The sequence below is a fragment of the Pongo pygmaeus genome, chromosome 9 (assembly GCF_028885625.2).
Source record: "Pongo pygmaeus isolate AG05252 chromosome 9, NHGRI_mPonPyg2-v2.0_pri, whole genome shotgun sequence".
NCBI lineage: Eukaryota > Metazoa > Chordata > Mammalia > Primates > Hominidae > Pongo > Pongo pygmaeus.
In genome coordinates this window covers 8,514,744-8,527,374 of record NC_072382.2, presented here as the reverse complement: position 1 = coordinate 8,527,374, position 12,631 = coordinate 8,514,744, and the positions used below count along the sequence as shown (strand labels likewise).

The 12,631-nt window shown below is 40.8% G+C and overlaps 1 protein-coding gene and 1 non-coding gene across 2 annotated transcripts in view; both read left to right on the top strand.

The window, feature by feature from the left end:
• The window catches only part of PACS1 (phosphofurin acidic cluster sorting protein 1), a 171,620-nt gene that overhangs the window by 75,104 nt on the left and 83,885 nt on the right, over positions 1–12,631 (top strand). The gene's annotated exons all lie outside the window — the stretch shown is intronic.
• Positions 3,381–3,485, top strand: LOC129009178 (small nucleolar RNA U13). The gene has a single exon (XR_008492709.1). It is a non-coding gene; the product is annotated as a small nucleolar RNA U13 (small nucleolar RNA).

Below are 12,631 nucleotides of genomic sequence, written 5' to 3'. Positions count from 1 at the left end.
CCGGTCTATAAACAGCACTTTCTACATCCATTCCACATCTTGTGTTCCTGTGTGTGTGTGTGTGTGTGTGTGTGTGTGTGTGTGTGTTTTACATGTCTGTTCAGTACATTATAAGATATCTTTGGGGGGAAAAACTGATCTTTTTTTTGAGACGGAGTTTTGCTCTTGTTGCCCAGGCTGGAGTGCAGTGGCATGATCTCGGCTCACTGCAACCTCTGCCTCCTGGGTTCAAGCAATTCTCCTGCCTCAGCCTCCTGAGTAGCTGGGATTACAGGCATGCACCACCACACCTGGCTAATTTTGTATTTTTAGTAGAGATGGGGTTTCTCCATGTTGGTCAGGCTGGTCTCGAACTTGCAATCTCAGGCGATCCACCCGTCTAGGCCTCCCAAAGTGCTGGGATTACAGGCTTGAGCCACCACACCCGGCCAAAACTGATCTTATTCATATTTGTTCAGTTCCTCCCCCCACATCCCCTCTCTCTATTCCTATCTTATAGTGCTTTGCACATAACAGACCATCTGTGAATATTTATACTTTATTAAAGACATATAAAATAGTAATTATTCTCTACAGCAATTGGAATCCAATAATCTATAATACAGTTATTTGATCCACTGACATACGTTCTTTCTCTTTCTCCCAAAAATAACCATTGAGACTAACAAAACCAAAACAAAACCGAAACAAAGAGCTCTAGCTTTTCCCATCTTCTCCAGTTACTAAATGTAGAACAGACTGGGTTTTGCTGACTTCTAGGCAGGAAACAGATTCTGTTTCTAGGAACAGAATTCCTGTATCTAACTGAGCTATTCTTTTTCTTTTATGTTGTTTCCTTTTCACTAAAAAAGAAAAAAAAAATTTAAGCCTTTCTACCTTTGCTATATGGCTTTATCACATGCAACATTTGGAATATTTGATCTAATAAATTTCTAAAGACAATTAGGACTTTGCCACTGAAGTGTTATTGTTCATTACTTGAAAACGTGTTACTTTTAAATGTTTTGTTTATAGCACTATGCTTTTAAAAGTAAGGTGTTATATTTAAAAATCCAAAAAGGAAATTACTTCCTGTTGGATTAGAGGAAATTTCCATTAAGGGAGATTGAGTGAAGTGGTTGCATAAACCCCCCTACAGATAACAGTTGAAAGATCTGGGTAAAATATAAGAAACAACTACAAGCATCTGAAAGCTATCCCTAGAACCTGAGGAGAATTGACTCCTGAAACACTATAATAGAAGGAGCAAGAATTGCACGTTTGTGACTTTTTTGCGAGAGGTTATGCATCAGTACCCATGGTGGTTTCAGTAGAAAGAAATGATAGTGGAAAGCTGCAGCCTTACAGATGAGAGGTGCCAAAGAAGGGAAGTCAGGGATGGAAGAGAAGCTGGAAAGTTCAGGGGGGAATCCTGGAAACAAGAGAGGACTACAGAAAGGATGAGGCCCCACATCTGAGTGAAAACTGCCCAAATTCCTGGTTGACTATTAAACTCTAAATGTATTCCTTTTAGAAGGAATACATTTAGAGTTTAATAGTCAACCAGGAATTTGGATTCTCAGTAAACTATCGCAAGAACAAAAAACCAAACACCGCATATTCTCACTCATAGGTGGAAATTGAACAATGAGAACACATGGACACAGGAAGGGGAACATCACACTCTGGGGACTGTTGTGGGGTGGGAGGAGCGGGGAGGGATAGCTTTAGGAGATATACCTAATGCTAAATGACGAGTTAATGGGTGCAGCACACCAGCATGGCGCATGTATACATATGTAACTAACCTGCACATTGTACACATGTACCCTAAAACTTAAAGTATAATAATAATAAAATAAAATTTAAAAAAATAAATAAATGTATAGTGAAATCCCAGGGAGCCCAGCAAAACAAAAACAAAAATAAAAACCAGCCAACCAATGAAACAAAGCAAGCAGGCAGAGGCTAGAGAGGAATGTACCCTTAAAAGACAGACCTATACTAGATGAGATCTGTGAGGTTCATGCTTTTTAAAACAGTATATCCCTAAACTGTGAGCAGCGAAGCAGTGGAAAGCTGAAGCCTTACTGGCTTGGGGTTCAGAGGAAAGACCCTAATATTGTCCAGACAGCTGAAAACTTAGGAGGAAATCACAAGAACATAAAAGTCACAGAGAGTGTGAGCCCCTAAATCTGAGTATGATCAGCCTAAATCCCTGGCTGTCTGCCAGATTACACAGAAGCATGGGAGACCCCAGGGAGCTAGGCTAGACGTTGTAAGAGCTGAGCAGAGATAGCAGCTGCTTCATACAACAGGAGAGTCAGTTTGCAGTTTGAATTTAGGCAAGTTAACTGCCTACTAGAATATAAAAAGAGAAAGTCCTCAGAAGAACACAGTAGAATCCAGAGTTGGTGTAACATCTTATCTACAATGCCAAGTTTTCAATCTACAATTACTAGACATGTAAATAAAGTGGAAAGTCTAACTCATAGGAAGAAAAGCAGTCAGTAGAGACTGACTCTGAGCGTCTAAGTGGGTACAGTGTTGGATTTTGCAGGCAGACTGCAAAGCCGCTGTCCTATGATCAAAGAATTATAGGAAAATTTGATCAAAGAATTAAAGGAAAAATAAGTGAACAGATAGAGAAATTGTAACAAAGAAATGGAAAGTGAAAAAATGGAAGTTGTAGAGCTCAAATAAGTAATAGCTGAAGTAAAAACTCACTGGAGGCCGGCTGCAGTGGCTGACACTTATAATCCCACAACTTCGGGAGGTCAAGGCAGCAGGATCACTTGAGCTCAGGAGTTTGAGACCAGCCCAGGCAACATAGTGAGACCCCACCTCTACAAAGCAGTTTTAAAATGAGCCAGGCATGATGGTATGTGCCTGTAGTCCCAGTTACTTGGGAGGCTGAGGTGGGAGGATCGCTTGAGCCCAAGAGATCGAGGCTGCAGTGAGCTGTGATTGTGCCACTGCACTCCAGCCTGGCTGACAACATGTCTCAAAAGAAAAAAAAAGTTCACTAGATGTGCTCAACAGCGGTTTTGAAATGACAGAGAAAAGAATCTGTGCCGTTGAAGACAGATCAATAGAAATTATCCCATCCAATGAAGAGAGGAGCAAAGATTGAAGAAAAGTGAGTAGAGCCTCAGAGACTTGTAGGACGATATCAGGTAGCCTAATATAAGTGTACTTGGAGTCCTAGAAAGGGAAGAGAAAAAGAGGCAAAAAACAATATTTGAAGAAATAATATCCCCAAACTTCTTAAATATGGTAGAAAACACTATAGATTCAAGAAGTTCAGTGGAGTCTAAGCACAAAGAAAAAGCACTCATAGGCACATCATAGTCAAATTGCTGAAACCAAAGATAAAAAGGAAATCTTAAAAGCAGATAGAGATCCTTTTGTAGCTCATGAGTGTGACGATTGGGTGTTCATGCATGTGTGTGAGGTGTGCCACCCTCTGAACCTTGTTACAACATCAGCACATTACGTCTCTGAACTTGCGTGGGGAGGGGAAGCAGGTAGAGAAAAGTGACACATTACATAAAAGGGATCAGTGTTACAAATGTGACTGACTTTTCATCAGAAACGAAGGAGGCCAGAAGACACTGGGACAGTATAGTCAAATACTGAAAGAAAAACCCTGTCAACCAAGAATCCAGTATCCAGAGAAACACATTTTCAAAAATGAGGGCTAAAGACATTTTCAGAAAAACAAAAATTGAGAGAATTCATCACCAGCAGACTTCCACTAAAAGAAGTTTTCAGAATGACGGGAAATGATACCAGGTGGTACTTCATCTACAGGAAGAAATGAAGAGCACTGGAAATAGTAAATATGTAGGTAAATATAAAAGACTATGAATATTTTTCCTTCTCTAATTTCTTTAAGATACATATGATTTTTTTTTTGAGATGGGGGTCTCACTATGTTGCCCAGGCTTGAGTGTGTTGGCTATTCACAAGGACAATTATGGTGCACTATAGCCTTGAACTCCTGGGCTCAAGCTATCGTCCTGCTTCAGCCTCCTGAATAGCAGAGACTACAGGCGTGTGCCACTGTGCCTGCTGGTGACATAAGAAACAAGATTGTAAAGATTTTATAACACTGTAGTGCTGGGTTTATAATGTACATATAGGTTGGTCACAGTGGCTCACACCTGTATGGGGAGGCCAAGGTGGGAGGATTACTTGAGCCCAGAAGTTTGAGGCCAGCTTGGGCAACATGGTGAGACCTTTTCTCTACCTAAAAAATAAAAAACTTGGCCGGGCGCAGTGGCTTACGCCTGTAATCCCAGCACTTTGGGAGGCTGAGGTGGGCAGATCATGAGGTCGGGAGATCGAGACCATCCTGGCTAATATGGTGAAACCCCGTCTCTACCAAAAATACAAAAAATTAGCCAGGCATGGTGGCGGGTGCCTGTAGTCCCAGCTACTTGGGAGGCTGAGGCAGGAGAATGGTGTGAACCCGGGAGGCAGAGCTTGCAGTGCGCCGAGATGGTGCCACTGCAGTCCAGCCTGGGTGACAGAGCGAGACTGTCTCAAAAAAACAAAAACAAAAACAAACAAACAAAAAAAACCTTTTAAACATATAATGTATATATAGGTGTAATTATGACAACAGTAGCACTAAGATGGGGCAGGGCAAATGAAAATTTACTGTTGTAAGATTTGTACATTTTACTTGCTTAGAAGAGACACACTTTAAACACAGAGACACAGGTTAAAAGTAAAAGGATGGAAAAAGATTATACCATGAAAAGAATACACATAAGAAAGCTGAAGTGGTGATATTAACATCAAACGAAATAAATTTTAAGATGAGGAATATTGTTAGAGATGAAAGATACTTTATAATGATAAAAGAGTCAGTATCTTACAGAGCTATAAAAATCTTCAATGTGTATGTCCCTGATAACAGAGCCTCAAAATACTGAACCAGGTGCAGTGGCTCACGTCAGTAATCCCAGTGCTTTGGGAGTCCAGGGCAAGAGTATTGCTTGAGGCCAGGAATTCAAGACCAGCCTGGGCAACATAGTGAAATCCCATCTCTGCAAAAAAGTTTTAAAAATTAGCTCATTGTAGTGGTGCACACCCGTAGTCCTAGCTGCTCTAGAGGCTGAGGCAGGAGAATTGATTGAGCCTGGGAATTCAAGGCTGCAGTGAGCTATGATAGCACCACTGTCCTCCAGCCTGGGCAACAGAGTGAGACCCTGTCTCTAAAAAATAAAAATAAAAAGGCTACTAGGACTGGTAAATGAGTTTAGCGAGATACAGTAGGATCTCACTACTGTAAGAGAATACAAGGTCAGTATATCAAGAAAACCATTTATGTTTTGGTCAGAATACCAAAAAAACAGATAACTGGAAAAAAAATTTTAAGTATAGTGTTCCACTTGCCATATCATCCAAATACATGAAGTACTAGGGATAAATTTAACAAAATGTATGTAAAACTTACATACTGAAAACTACAAAATATTAGTATAAATAGGCTCGTGGATTGGAAATCTCAGTATCATAAACATAATCAATTTTCTATAAATTCATCTGTAGATTCAATACATTCTCAATCAAAATTTCTGCTGTATTTTTGTTGTAGAAATTGAAAAGCTGGTTCTAGAATGTGTATGGAATGCAGAGTACTCAGAACTGGCAAAGCCAGCAAAAATTGAGGACTGACTTTTACAGCACCGCAAGGCTGTGATACTGGCAAAATAATAGACATGTACATAAATGAGAAGATGGAATCCAGAAATAGATCCACACATAAATAGACAATTGATTTGCAGCAAAGGTCCTGAGGCAATTCAATGGGGAAAGGAACATCTTTTCAACACATGGTACAGCAGCAACTAAATATCTGTGTGGAAGAAAACAAACATTAACCCATAACTTATACGCTGCCCAGAAAGCTCAAAACGGACCAAAGTCCTAAACTAGTTAAAACTATAAAGCTTCTGGAAAAATTATAGGGGAAAACGTTCATGTGACTTCTGGGTGTGAAAAGATTTTCAAAGTAGGACACAAAAAGCACATACCTTAAAATAAATGAATGCTAAATTGGACTTTATCAAAATTAAAATGTTTGCTCTTCAGAAAGGAATGAAGAAAATGTACAATATGGGATAAAATGTTTACAATAGATAAATCTGACAAAGGATTGTAAAGAACTCTTACAATTCAATAATAGTAACCCCATTTTTTAAATGCACAAAAGATTTCAAAGTATACTTCACAAGGTAAGATAAAACAGTGGCCAGGAGCTACATAAAATACTTCATATTATTAATCATCAGAGAAAAGCAATTCCAGCCATAATGAACTACCGCTCTTTACCCTCTACGTATGGCTAAAATTTAAGAGACTGATAGTGCCAGGTGTTGGCAAGTATGTGGCACAAGCAGAACTTTCATATCCTCTGTTGAGAATGTAAAGTAGTACTAGTTTAGAAAACAGCACTTTGTTTTAAAGTTAAACAACAGTTACTCAAGGATACAGTAATTCCATGCCTAGATATTTATCTGAGAGGAATGAAAACGCAGAGGCTTCTCCATGAGTGTTCGTAGCAGCGTATTCATGATGGCCAAAGGCTGGAAACAATCCGGGGGCTCATCAGGTGAATGGATGAACAAACTGTGCTGTCCCAGTCCAATGAGAGCTCTGAGCAGGAAAAAAGAGCTCTAGACAGCATGGATCCGGCTCAAAAACATGCTTTGTGAAAGAAGCCAGACCCAGAGGTGTACATGCTGTATATTTATATAAAAATCTCAAAGGTGCAAACCAGTGGATAGTGACAAGAAAATAGAGGAGTGATTGCCTGGGACTTGGGTGGAGGGAAGATTGCAAAGAGGCATCAAGGAACTTTCAAGGGTGATGGAAATGCTCAGTGTCTTTATTGTGGGGGTGTTTCCACTGGTATGTTGTATGTAAATTTTGTTTATTGTCTGTAAATTATATCCTCCACAAAGTTGTTTCTTCTTTTTTAAAATAATATATATATATATATATATATATATATATATTTTTTTTTTTTTAAGAGTCTTGCTATGTCCCCCAGGCTGGAGTGCAGTGGTGTGTGATCTTGGCTCACTGCAACCTCTGCCTCCCCGGGTTCAAGCCATTTTCCTGCTTTCCGCAGCTGGGATTCAGGCATGCACCACCACGCCCAGCTAATTTTTGTGTTTTTAGTAGAGATGGGGTTCACCATGTTGGCCAGGCTGGTCTTGAACTCCTGGCCTTAAGTGATCCGTCCGTCTTGGCCTCTCAAAGTGCTGGGATTACAGGCGTGAGCCACTGCGCCTGGCCTAAAGTTGATTTTTAAAAAAATCTTTCCAGCTGGGCACGGTGGCTCATGTCTGTAATCCCAGCACTTTGGGAGGCTGAGGCAGGCGGATCACGAGGTCAGGAGATCGAGACCATCCTGGCTAACACGGTGAAACCCTGTTTCTACTAAAAATACAAAAAATTACCCGGGAGTAGTGGCAGGCACCTGTAATCCCAGCTACTCGGGAGGCTGAGGCAGGAGAATGGCATGAACCTGGGAGGCGGAGCTTGCAGTGAGCCGAGATGGCGCCACTGCACTCCAGCCTGGGCGACAGAGCGAGACTCTGTCTCAAAAAAAAAAAAAAAAAAATCTTTCCATGGTTTAATAAAGGCAGCTATTCAGTATTCACTCTCTAGGTGATGATTATACTTTAGGTTGTTTATTGTCTTTCCCAGAACCTCTTTCTTGTTCAGGTATCAGATTCCTCTTTGTGGTGATGTTCTTCTGGGAAGAATATTCTGACCCCAAGTTCTGGTCATTTTGCTTTGTTTGATAATTTTGTCTCCCCTCAATTACGTAGGATGGTACATGTTACCAAGTTGTGACCAATGACAAATGAACAGATGTCTTCAGGGTCAGGAGAGACTTTTAGAAAAGATGGAGAAATGGGATGGATTATATTTCCTCCCTCCCCAACCCCACTAAAATGACAGTAAAGGAATTTTCTTTTGAAAAAGTTACAGATCTATAAGGATGAAGAGATTGGGAGAGGAGATCGCAGTGGGCCAGAATTTTTCCCTACAAAATTTTGAAAACTGAAATGTAGGTGCATATATGATGAGTCATTTAGGTTTCAACTTTATCTGCTCCACTAAGTATTCGCAGTGGAGGAAGCTAACAGGAAGCAATCCTGTTTTCAGCCGCATGTGGGCCATGTTCTGAGATGAGTTTTAGGTACCTGTGAATATAGGATATACACTGGGGCTGAAAACAGGAAAATGAGTTGAAATTCTGAATGTGGAAGAGTTAGCACCCCAGATTCCCATCCCCAAAGAATATGTGTGCCAAAGTCTAACCTGGGGAAACCCTGTTATAAATGAGGGTGGGAGGCAGATTTCTTACCCTAAATAGTAGATCAAGTTGAAGTCTGCATATTCAGCCAGATCTTTCCACCTACCTTCCTATCTTGGCTCCTACTGTCTTGACTGTGGGGCTTGTTACCACAGACACCATCTCTGCCCACCAAGACATTGAAAGACTTACCTCAGAGCAACTGACCCATCCTTGGCTCCTAGAACACTCATTTATAAGCCCCTCAGCCAGGACATTATCACATTTCTGTCTGGGGAAATTGACTAGCCTATGGGAAAAACAAACAAACAAACATGGTATTTAGAATTTCCTTATCCCATCATATGCTGTGAGGTCCCACAGTAAGCAAGCGGTACTCATCCACATAGAATTTCTAGTTAGCTCTTTAGCACCTCTTTTGTTTTTTGAGACAGGGTCTGGCTCTGTTGCCCAGGCTGGAGTGCAGTGGCATGATCACAGTCTTGGCTCACTGCAGCCTCCTTCCCCTGGACTCAAGTGATCTTCTCACCTCAGCCTCCCGAGTAACTGAGACTACAGATACGCGCCACCACACCTGGCTAATTTTTTTGTATTTTTTGAAGAGACAAGGTTTTGCCCTGTTGCCCGACTAGTCTGAAGCTCCTGAGCTCAAGTGATCCACTGGTTTTGGCTTCCCAAAGTGCTGGGACTACACGTGTGAGCCACTGTGCCCGGCCTGCACTTTGAAAAACAAATTCCTCAGAGATAAGATGTTACATCAAGGAAACAAGAGCAGGATGCCATATAAAGGAACTATTCAAGAATGTTCTTGAGAATTGAAAAATCTCACTAAGTGAAGATTGCAGTAAAGTGGTTGGAAGATAGGCCAGGCGTGGTGGCTTACAACTGTAATCCCAACACTTTGGGAGGCCAGTGTAGATGGCTCACTTGAGACCAGGACTTTAAGACCAGCCTGTGCAATATGGTGATACCCTGTCTCTACAAAAAACAGAAAAAACTAACTGGGTGTGGTGGGGCACACCCTTAGTTCTAAGTACTTGGGTGGCTGAGGTGGGAGTATTGCGTGAGCCCAGGAGTTCTAGGCTGCAGTGAGCTATGACCACACCACCACACTCCAACCTGGGTGGCAGAGAGAGTAAAGTAAAGCAGTTGGTCAAAGATAACAGACAATAAGTGGAAGAAAAAAGAAAATTAAAGGATATCTAGGAGGTCCAACATCTGACTATTGGAGTTCTGGAAAGGTGAAGGACAAGGCATTATTTAAAAAGCAACACAAGAGGTTTTCCCCAAAAATGTCTCAGATGGGTAAGAGCTCACCCAGTGTCTAGAATGAAAAAAGTGATGAAAAAGACCCTCAACAGAGTACATTGTCATGAAATTTTGTGACATTGATGACAAATTTTAAAGGCATCAGAGAGAAAAGTCACATAAAAATGATCTAAAACAAGTGACATTAGACCAGTTAACAATAGCACTGGGATCTAAAAGATAATAGATTAATGCCATCTAAAGCCTGATGGAAAAATTTTCAGTCTATAATTCTACACCTAGTCAAACTGTCAAATCAAGAGTGAAAAATGTTTTCAGAAATGCAGGGTGTCGGCCGGGCGTGGTGGCTCACGCCTATAATCCCAGCACTTTGGGAGGCCAAGGCAGGTGGATCACCTGAAGTCGGGAGTTCAAGACCAGCCTGACCAACATGGAGAAACCCCGTCTTTACTAAAAATACAAAATTAGCTGGGCATGGTGGCACATGCCAGTAATCCCAGATACTCAGGAAGCTGAGGCAGGAGAATCACTTGAACCCGGGAGATGGAGGTTGCCGTGACCCGAGATCACGCCATTGCCCTCCAGCCTGGGCAACAAGAGCAAAACTCAGTCTCAAAAAAAAAAAGAAATACTGAGTCAAAGAGTATGTGCATATGCAAGGTGGGGAGACATTACCAAACTGCCCTCCGTAGGGGTGTGCCAGTTACATTCCCACAAGCTAGGTGCTAGTGCCTGCTTCCCCACAGCCTGGCCAAGAGATTGTCTTAGGTTTTTCAGTTTTGGGGGTGGGGGAGCGGGTGGTATTTGCTGATCTGATAAGTGTAGGATGGCAGCTGTTTAGTGTTGATCAGTCCACCCTTATGAGACTGACATGGAAGATTACTCCACTTTCACAGAAACAGTGGAAAAAGTCCAGCTATCTTTACATTTAACAAGGTGTAAGGAAATGCTAACGGATTAAGAAATTAACCACAGGACCTAATTAGAAAAAGATCTGGCAACATGCCCAGCTCATCCAGTGGCAGAGGGAGAAAATATTCTGCATTTGTGACACTGTTTAGAAAGGGGTAATTTAAATGCCCTTTAATCTGAGCTAGTATTGTCCAATTAAGAAGTCTGTTAGAATGATAACACTTGGGTTTTTTAATACTTAGTGTGGTAAAGCAGATTTATTTTCTCCCTTTAGTATATTTATATTGAATGGTAAACGTTATAGTTTAATTAAATAAGCTACACATTTCCTGTTTTCTTTTAAACCACTGTGCTAGGAGTTAGATTCAAGTAAGAGTTGGACATGGTCTCTGTTCTTCAACACATTAGTGCAGTGTGACTGTAATTCAAGTTGGAGTTTGACACCGAGGTTTTATATCTAATTTAGGCAGCCTAACCTAGTTAACACAGATTGGTGCTAGATCCTGGCTGACACCTACTGGCTGCGTGACCTCAGGTAAGCTACTGAATTTTTCTGCACCTCAGTTTTCTCAAATATAAAATAAAGATTATAATTGTTTTGAGGATTAAATTATATACATTGCACATTACAGTATCTGGCTTATAGTGTTATATGTTTGCCATTATGATGTTACACCCCCACAAATTGTGAAAGTTTTGTTTAAAAAAATATTTTCCTGATTAAAAAAATTAATGCATGATCTTTATAGGAAATGTGGGATATATAGAAAAGCTTATTTTTTTTTTTTTTTGAGATGAGGTCCCTTGGCCAAGATGGAGTACGGTAGCCCCAACATGACTTACTGTATCCTCAATCTCCTGGGCTCGAGTGATTCTCCCACCTCAGCCTTCCAAGTAGCTAGGACTACAGGGGTGTGCCATCATGCCTGGCTGATTTTTTTTTTGGCAGAGGAGTGAGGGTGGGAATGACATCTATGTTGCCCAGGCTGGTCTTGAACTCATTAGGCTCAAACGATCCTCCTGCCTCGGCCTCCCAAAGTGCTGGGATTATAGGTGTGAGCCACTGCACCTGACCAAAAAGCATTTTTTAAAAACTCAACTATCACCTCACCACTAATAGAACAGTGTTAGCATCTGGGCACATCCTCAGAGGCAGTCTTGCTTGCATTGTGGTTAAGAACATGGACTCTGAAGCCACCTACCTGGGTTCATATTCAGGTCCCACTGTTTACTAATCTCTGTTCATCTCTCTCAGTTTGCTCATCTGTAAGATGTGGCTAATAGTACCCCTCACTTAGTGAGGATAAAGGATGCTAATATATGTAGAGCATCTGGAATAGGCGAGGCAGAGGTAAGTGTATGTGTTTGTGGTGTTGTTGTTATTCTGTCTGTGTGTATGGCCAAGGTTTAAAGAAATTTCATCAACCTCTGAAATAGAGAAAATATATATATATACACATACATATACATACATATATATGTGTGTGTGTATATATATATATATATATATAGCACTAATGAGTGGTGCTGGCAGGCAAGAAGTGCTACAGGGGATAAACAAACATACACAAATATGTAATTTGCATGACCTGGCAGATGTCTGAAAGGCACTAAAAAAAAATTAGCCGGACGTGGTGGCATGTACCTGTCATTTCAGCTACTCAGGAGGCTGAGGGGGTTAGGATCATCAGAGCCCAGGAGTTCAAAGCTTCAGTGAGCCGAGATCACACTACTGTACTCTAGCCTGAGGGACAGAGCAAGAATCTATCTCTAAAACAAAAATAAAAACACCAAATAAATAAAAATAAAGAAGGCACTAGAGTGGAGAAAGGAAACTGAAGTAGAGCAGATGGAATCTTAGTTCCCCCTAGCTAACTGGAAAATAATTTCTTCCTGGGCAATTAGAAAAAAAAGTGAATGAATCCGTGGTTTAAAACTCAAGTAAAAGATAAGAATGTCTACATTGTGGGTAATAAAAAAATGATCCTATTACTCTAATTTCATTGGGACAATAACTAAATTCCCACTTTAAATCTCAGCCAGAAAAGGAAGTAGAAATTCAATTGGCTACATTTTTTTTTCCTACAGAAAAACCCTTACTCTGATTTGCAAAACAGATAAATTAGA